General features: G+C 33.1%; 1 long non-coding RNA gene across 1 annotated transcript; it reads right to left on the bottom strand.

Annotated features, from left to right (window-relative positions):
- Positions 1–316: 316 nt before the first annotated feature.
- Positions 317–2,497, bottom strand: LOC127721398 (uncharacterized). Its single transcript, XR_007991211.1, has 3 exons — positions 1,891–2,497; positions 930–1,117; positions 317–383 (listed from the first exon to the last, which is right to left on the bottom strand). It is a non-coding gene; the product is annotated as an uncharacterized LOC127721398 (long non-coding RNA).
- Between the last annotated feature and the right edge of the window lie 6,605 nt (positions 2,498–9,102).

Genomic DNA, 9,102 nt, shown 5'->3' with positions numbered 1-9,102 from the left:
GCAATCATGTAACACATCTTACTTCTATAATGTATGCAAAATGATGGCAAAAGCTCACCTATTTGCTATAATTGAACCAGGTAAGTTAAAGAGATCTAGCCTAGGGATTGAATAAAAATAAGTATGGGAAGATATTTCTTTAACTACAGCTTCTTACATGTCTTATATCACACTAAATAGTGAAATTAATTGTTTGTCCAATTAAGTTATTTATATTAATAATTGATTCAGCAAAATTTAACAAAATACAGTAATTAAATCATGAATGTCAGACATTAAATTATATAATAAAAATTATATGAATGCTGTTTATTTACCTGTTTTACTATTATAATTCCAACCGGAGCCTCTCTTTGCCAGCCACCGTCAAAACTTGCTTCAATCTAGAAAAGATTGCATTTCTAATAAAAAAAAGTCCCAGCAAGTTTTTTTATAGATTGACCTTAAACATTTACCTTCACCTTTAGGATACCTAGTTTTGTAGTAAGCTACAAATACATTATTAAGAACACAAACAAATCTTTTGGATGCATATGTATGCAGAAACAAACATTTGCAGTGACTGCACACCAAATACACAATTAGAAATTATTTTTAAAGTCTTGATCTGTACATGTATAGTTGTTTATTCTGTCTGTCTCACACTTATACCTAACTGATCATTGTATTTTTTGTAATTAGGACAATATTTACTGTATATACAATGTAGCATTACATGATCAAATTGCATTATAATTCTCATATATATATTACCTAAGTCCCTTGAATTAAATCTAGGATCTAGGACTTTTTAGATGTACTCCATGAAAAGTTATACCATATGAGGATTTTTTTTTTTGGGGGGGGGGGGGGGTAAAAAAGACTTAGTTTTCTAGAAAGGGGCATCCAGTCTGGATATTCCACTTTGTGTGCATACATTTAATACTTACATTGCCATTTGTGCTGAGTGACTTTTCCTCTCTTTGTGCCATATTGCACGACTGGATTGTTACATTTTTAATCTGTCCACTTAATTCTTTCTCTTTTTTCCTTAATGTGCTCTCTGTAATGGATGGCAGGTTACATTCTGCTAGAAAGTTCTGCAGATGAGTTGGGCCCATCCCTGCATGTATCATTCCTTTAATAGAATATGAGGTATTATTAAAATTGAGAAAGAAAATTGATGTCTTAATAATGGAAAATGTACACACCTGCATTTCTAAGACTAAGAAACAGTTGTGTTATAAACAAAGAAAAGATGGTAATTTGTTTCTCTTAAAATTGTAAAATTCTTTAAAATTTCCTAGACTGAAGATATATTAACAGGACACAGGCTGACAGTCCTGTGCTAATTTCTCTGACTTGGCTTACAAAACATCATCTAAGAATATTTACATGATATGATGATGTACATATAGTTGTACATTTAATGGCCAAGCCCTAAAAAAAATATTTCACAGTTTATAATTAGTTATTATAACTCTTTTCAAAGCCTACTTTAACTATGAAAAAGATAAGAAGGGAGGGGTTGAAAGTTGTTGATGTTCATTGAACAATGACAATGTTTTCAACAATTAATTTGTTATAAGGCACAGGCATTTGTCTCAGAAAAAATCCTATATACCTTAATCTAAAAAGTTTCCTTAACACCCCAATTTGCCCAAGTATACAAGCAGCATGCACTGTTGAGTTAGCTATATATATAGACACATTAGTTGTAATTGCCCCCGAGGACTCAATATTAATCTATTTATTAAACAAAAATCATGAATGCATTTAAATATAATTATGAAAAATAAACAATGCAACATGTTAATTATAAAGGTAAACAGTAAAACTGTAAATATTAGCATCATACAGGCTATTATAATTTACAAGCATGTGATATAATCATATAGTTTCTATACCTACCTATGGAAGCTTTTGTGTTGATGTCATAACTTCCAGATGGCCCCTCTTCCCAAACTGGACATCAGTTACAGTATGACACAGTTCACAATCCACCATCAGTAGACCACCTAGCCCAAACAATCGTTCTCCTACAATATTTGACAGGTAAAGCGGACACTTGCAAGTGCAGCAATACATTCCTTTTGCTAGGACATTCAACTCAACAATTCTTCTCCCCATTGTCCAAGATTTTGACACATCAGACTTGTTATCATCTTCCAATTCAGCCTCGGCCCCAACATCAAGAAACTCGTATACGTAATCGCCATGATCATTACGCAAGCCGACTTGCGGAGAATCTTCCAATTTCCTGCCATCATTTAACCATTTGAAGTAATCTGAACGATTTGATTTCTTATCGGCAGATTTAGACCTCGAAAATTTACCAAACGGATCACGTTTACGCTGTTCCATTATAACATTGATGTATCGTCTGCTTCATATTAACAGGTAAACAACTATTCAAGGTCAATAAAACGCTTGTAATATGAGGCGTATTTTAAAACGCTATATTGACGTAAGTTAATTCAGAATTTCAGTAAGAGTTATCTTTTCTTAGGTGTACGGTACCCCCTTTTAAGCACGACACATTGTGCTCCTGTACAGTCAGGCAGGGATCTTGACCATGTGTTGTTAGTTGTCTTTGTTTGCTCATCTTTATTTTCTCGGAGGAGATGGACCATTCTCCATCTGGCAGGTTGTCCCCAACATGCTCAACATAAACATGAAACATGAAACTTAATAAATAGGCTGTTATTTTTCTTGTTTGAATTGTTTCACATTTTTCATGATGGGGCCTTTTATAGCTGACTATACAGTGTATTTTTCACACTGTTAAATGACAAAAATAAAACATGTAAACTAAAAATTTTCGCAGGAAAAGGTACATTTAGTGGTTTATTTGGCCCAAAAATAAAACTGGTCTCTAAGTAGCCAGATCGTCCTGAATTTGCATGAAATATTTGCTCTTGGAAATAAGGCAAACAACAATCAATTAATAAATGATTAATATATATTAGTTGTTAGCCAGTATTTTACTCATAATAGGTAATGGAAACATCTGGTTTCAGTCATTTTCATATATATGAACAAAAAATCCTTATCAAAAGCATATATTTTTGAAAATACAAAAAAGTATCATGGAAATGATATTACTGGATTAAGATGGATCTTGTATTGTGTTGAGAGTAAATACATTTGTACATTTCTATTGTAGTCTAGCTAGCTCCTACCTGTATGTTTTGGATTGGTTTTTTTCAGCAGTATTAGCTCTTCTCAGACTAAAATTTCCAAACTGCTTCTCCATTCAAGTTCGACATCTGCTGTCATCTGTCATTTCCAAGTGTTTTACTATGTCTCCTGTGCACTTAACATGAGTAACCATTTTATACTTTCTGCAAAGATAAAAAAAATCTTGTTATAATCATGTGAAAATATAATAGATATAAAATTATAACCAAAATTATAATTAAAAGCCAAATTTTAATAATGATATTGCAATGAACTGTCACAGAGGCAACCTATTTTCCAATCTTTTGTATTATTTTTTCACCTTGTGTCCATTCATTGCAATTATACCATCTTGATAGACAAAGATTGAAGGATTATATGCACATAAATCTGGTTTAAGCACGACACATTGTGCTCCTGTACAGTCAGGCAGGGATCTTGACCATGTGTTGTTAGTTGTCTTTGTTTGTTCATCTTTATTTTCAGAGGAGATGGACCATTCTCTATCTGGCAGGTTGTCCCCAACATGCTCAACATAAACATGAAGCTTAATAAATAGGCTGTTATTTTTCTTGTTTGAATTGTTTCACATTTTCATGATGGGGCCTTTTATAGCTGACTACACAGTGTATTTTTCACAATTTTGAAGACTGTACAGTGGCTTATAATTGCTTACATCCACTTCATTTGAAAGCTGGTGGACAGTTGTCAGTGATTGAACAACAGTATATTAATATCCTCAAATTTGTAAATCATCCTCAAAATCATGATCAGCCTGAAAAGGATAAAAAGAAACCTAACAGCTAAAAATGAATTCCAGTTCAGATTATTGAAAGAAAAGAAAATTTCTATATATACAGAAACTGATGCTAAAATTGATGAAAAGCTACAACTCTATCTAGTCACTGAGAAGTGCTACAATGTTTATATATAAGCAGCACATAAACAGTAACAAGAAAGGCTGTTAACCTGTGAAACATTAGACCAGTACATCATGTCCTTACTATGAAATCACGTTCTCTCACACTTTCTCTCCCTCTCTACATACCACTCTCAATCATATACCCTCACCCTCTCAATCATTCTCTTTTTCTCCCTCCTTTTCTCACCCTTTCACCCTTTCATGACAACCTTAGCCACCTATCACCTATTCCCCTTCTGCTTGGTGTTAAGTCCCTATCAGAAAAGTTGGTTAGTAGATGAATACAATTTTTATAAGATGTACCAGAAATGGAAGATGATTTTAGAAATATGATCGAAATTTAAAAGTAACTGACATGAAATATATTAGATATATGATACTGAGCCACTTTTGAAAAATGTAGTTCTTTTATTTTCTACACATAATGGTCATCATAGCATTCGTACAAAAGATTAACAGCCAAGGTTACAGAAAGCCAAATTGTGTAATATAAATTTGAAAATAGAATGCTATTTTGATTGATAATCATTATGAATGCCAAAAGTGTATATTTAACTCTTAATTTTGAAGTGTTTTTGGTGTGTTGATGAAAAAATATGTTGCAAAAAATGAAAAAAATGTAAATGAAAAATGCCAAATGGTAACAAAATCCAAGTAGTTAATATTTAAAGCAAAAAGCCAAATGAAAAAATGCCAAAGTTTAAAAATGCCAAATGGTATTTAAAAAAATACCTGTCTGCTTGTACTAGCCAGCCAGCCTGTGGGTTAGCTGGACTTTAAGGTGCTAGTTCACCAAGACAAATGCCCACAGTAAGACACCTTTCTTTTCCTTTTGGAGTACCAGTTTTTAAGTCTATGATTTGACTTGGGGGCTTAATTTTAACTGAAAAAAGATAAAAACAGTCTCCTGTACAATTTAAAAATTTTGTCATAGAAAGTAAATATTCCCTTTGCCCCCTATTCCCAAATGGATAAAAAATTAAGTAAAATATCCTTCATTTCCCAACTAAAATGTTCATAAAATGGCCTATCCACCACACTTGGTCAGACTGAGCCACCAGGCTAGGCTCAGTCTTAAAGATTTTTTTGACCTAGCCATTGAGCTTGGCCAGATTGAGCCACCAGGCTAGGCTCATTGGGTAGACTGAGCCACCAGGCTAGGCTCAGTCTTAAAGATTTTTTGACCTAGCCATCGAGCTTGGTCAGATTGAGCCACCAGGCTAGGCTCATTGGGAAGACTGAGCCACCAGGCTAGGCTCAGTCTTAAAGATTTTTTTGACCTAGCCATCGAGCTTGGTCAGATTGAGCCACCAGGCTAGGCTCATTGGGAAGACTGAGTCACCAGGCTAGGCTCAGTCTTAAAGATTTTTTTGACCTAGCCATCGAGCTTGGTCAGATTGAGCCACCAGGCTTAGGCTCACTGAGGAATCGCACTCAGTTCGTACAAATAGTAGAAGATACTTGATATGTATGAAAGGGGACGTTACTATACCTAAAAGGGAGGTATAGCATCTGTGAACCCTAAACACAGAGACCGGCTTAACTTCGCCATACATATCATGAATAGTATCCAACTACTGCGTGTACTTACTCAAATTTCTTTTCAGTCCGTCAACATTATCAAGATTATCTTGTAGACAACTATAAAATATGCATATTATTTAACAGAGTTTAAACTTGTTGCCATTTTTTCTATTTTCTCTCTTTACAATAAAAGTAGATGGACATAAACAAATAGAACACTTCTGCTTATATTCATTTACCACAGACAACCTTTGATATGGAAATCTTATTTCATGTGTCACAAAAACTATACTGATTATATAATATGAGGTCAAGGTCAGGTAAATCCTGTCACCTTAAAATGATCAATTGTAAAGGTCAAAGTGAGGTGAAAACTGTAAAACATGCATGTATTTCTTTCAAGCAATTAATATACCCAAATTATTCCTTAAATTAAAAAAGTAGTAGTCCTCACACCTTGATAATACATTTTGTTTATTTAGTCTTTAAATCGAAGTCAAGGACAACAGGACTACTTCAGATCATTAGGCATCTTAATACTGATAACTTATCTGTTGGATATTCTGAAAAAAAGCTTTATTCACTCTACCAACAGTTTAGAATTTACATATATGATTATGTCCCATGCATTTATTTTAGAAGCATAAAAACAGACACAGTGATTGAACAACAGCTATATAATTATCCTAGCTGTTATCAAATTTGTACATAATCATGCATGATCAGCCAGAAAATGATTAAAAGAGAAACATAACAGCTAAATATGCAATTCCAATTCAGATTCTGGAAAGAAAAGAACATTTCTCGATATTCATAGAAAAAACTTTGGAGTATCACAACCTGGTCATGCTGGTGTCATTCCGAGTAAGACAGAATACATATATTTAGCTGCTGATAACATTGATGAAAAGCTACAACTCTGTCTAGTCACTGAGAAGTGCTACAATGTTTATATATAAGCAGCACATAAACAGTAACAAGAAAGGCTGTTAACCTGCGAAATTTAAGACAGCAGTAACTTATCACAAGTGGTTGCACTGTTAAATGACAAAAATAAAACATGTAAACTAAAAATTTTCGCAGGAAAAGGTACATTTAGTGGTTTATTTGGCCCAAAAATAAAACTGGTCTCTAAGTAGCCGGATCGTCCTGAATTTGCATGAAATATTTGCTCTTGGAAATAAGGCAAACAACAATCAATTAATAAATGATTAATATATATTAGTTGTTAGCCAGTATTTTACTCATAATAGGTAATGGAAACATCTGGTTTCAGTCATTTTCATATATATGAACAAAAAATCCTTATCAAAAGCATATATTTTTGAAAATACAAAAAAGTATCATGGAAATGATATTACTGGATTAAGATGGATCTTGTATTGTGTTGAGAGTAAATACATTTGTACATTTCTATTGTAGTCTAGCTAGCTCCTACCTGTATGTTTTGGATTGGTTTTTTTCAGCAGTATTAGCTCTTCTCAGACTAAAATTTCCAAACTGCTTCTCCATTCAAGTTCAACATCTGCTGTCATCTGTCATTTCCAAGTGTTTTACTTTGTCTCCTGTGCACTTAACATGAGTAACCATTTTATACTTTCTACAAAGATAACAAAAATCTTGTTATAATCATGTGAAAATATAATAGATATAAAATTATAACCAAAATTATAATTAAAAGCCAAATTTTAATAATGATATTGCAATGAACTGTCACAGAGGCAACCTATTTTCCAATCTTTTGTATTATTTTTTCACCTTGTGTCCATTCATTGCAATTATACCATCTTGATAGACAAAGATTGAAGGATTATATGCACATAAATCTGGTTTAAGCACGACACATTGTGCTCCTGTACAGTCAGGCAGGGATCTTGACCATGTGTTGTTAGTTGTCTTTGTTTGTTCATCTTTATTTTCAGAGGAGATGGACCATTCTCTATCTGGCAGGTTGTCCCCAACATGCTCAACATAAACATGAAGCTTAATAAATAGGCCGTTGTTTTTCTTGTTTGAAGTTTTTCACATTTTCATGATGGGGCCTTTTATAGCTGACTACACAGTGTATTTTTCACAATTTTGAAGACTGTACAATGGCTTATAATTGCTTACATCCACTTCATTTGAAAGCTGGTGGACAGTTGTCAGTGATTGAACAACAGTATATTAATATCCTCAAATTTGTAAATCATCCTCAAAATCATGATCAGCCTAAAAAGGATAAAAAGAAACCTAGCAGCTAAAAATGAATTCCAGTTCAGATTATTGAAAGAAAAGAAAATTTCTATATATACAGAAACTGATGCTAAAATTGATGAAAAGCTACAACTCTATCTAGTCACTGAGAAGTGCTACAATGTTTATATATAAGCAGCACATAAACAGTAACAAGAAAGGCTGTTAACCTGTGAAATTTTAGACAGCAGTAATTTCATGATTTAAAATTAACAGATTACTGAAGAAAACAGAAACTACATGAGACTAAACAGAAAACTGCACTTCCATTAGACCAGTACATCATGTCCTTACTATGAAATCACGTTCTCTCACACTTTCTCTCCCTCTCTACATACCACTCTCAATCATATACCCTCACCCTCTCAATCATTCTCTTTTTCTCCCTCCTTTTCTCACCCTGTCACCCTTTCATGACAACCTTAGCCACCTATCACCTATTCCCCTTCTGCTTGGTGTTAAGTCCCTATCAGAAAAGTTGGTTAGTAGATGAATACAATTTTTATAAGATGTACCAGAAATGGAAGATGATTTTAGAAATATGATCGAAATTTAAAAGTAACTGACATGAAATATATTAGATATATGATACTGAGCCACTTTTGAAAAATGTAGTTCTTTTATTTTCTACACATAATGGTCATCATAGCATTCGTACAAAAGATTAACAGCCAAGGTTACAGAAAGCCAAATTGTGTAATATAAATTTTAAAATAGAATGCTATTTTGATTGATAATCATTATAAATGCCAAAAGTGTATATTTAACTCTTAATTTTGAAGTGTTTTTGGTGTGTTGATGAAAAAATATGTTGCAAAAAATGAAAAAAATGTAAATGAAAAATGCCAAATGGTAACAAAATCCAAGTAGTTAATATTTAAAGCAAAAAGCCAAATGAAAAAATGCCAAAGTTTAAAAATGCCAAATGGTATTTAAAAAAATACCTGTCTGCTTGTACTAGCCAGCCGGCCTGTGGGTTAGCTGGACTTTAAGGTGCTAGTTCACCAAGACAAATGCCCACAGTAAGACACCTTTCTTTTCCTTTTGGAGTACCAGTTTTTAAGTCTATGATTTGACTTGGGGGCTTAATTTTAACTGAAAAAAGATAAAAACAGTCTCCTGTACAATTTAAAAATTTTGTCATACAAAGTAAATATTCCCTTTGCCCCCCCATTCCCAAATGGATAAAAAATTAAGTAAAATATCCTTCATTTCCCAACTAAAATGTTCATAAAATGGCCTATCCACCACACTTGGTCAGA

Source organism: Mytilus californianus, unplaced genomic scaffold, assembly GCF_021869535.1.
Source record: "Mytilus californianus isolate M0D057914Y unplaced genomic scaffold, xbMytCali1.0.p SCAF_12, whole genome shotgun sequence".
Classification (NCBI taxonomy): Eukaryota; Metazoa; Mollusca; class Bivalvia; order Mytilida; family Mytilidae; genus Mytilus; species Mytilus californianus.
This window is presented reverse-complemented; position numbering and strand designations above follow the sequence as displayed.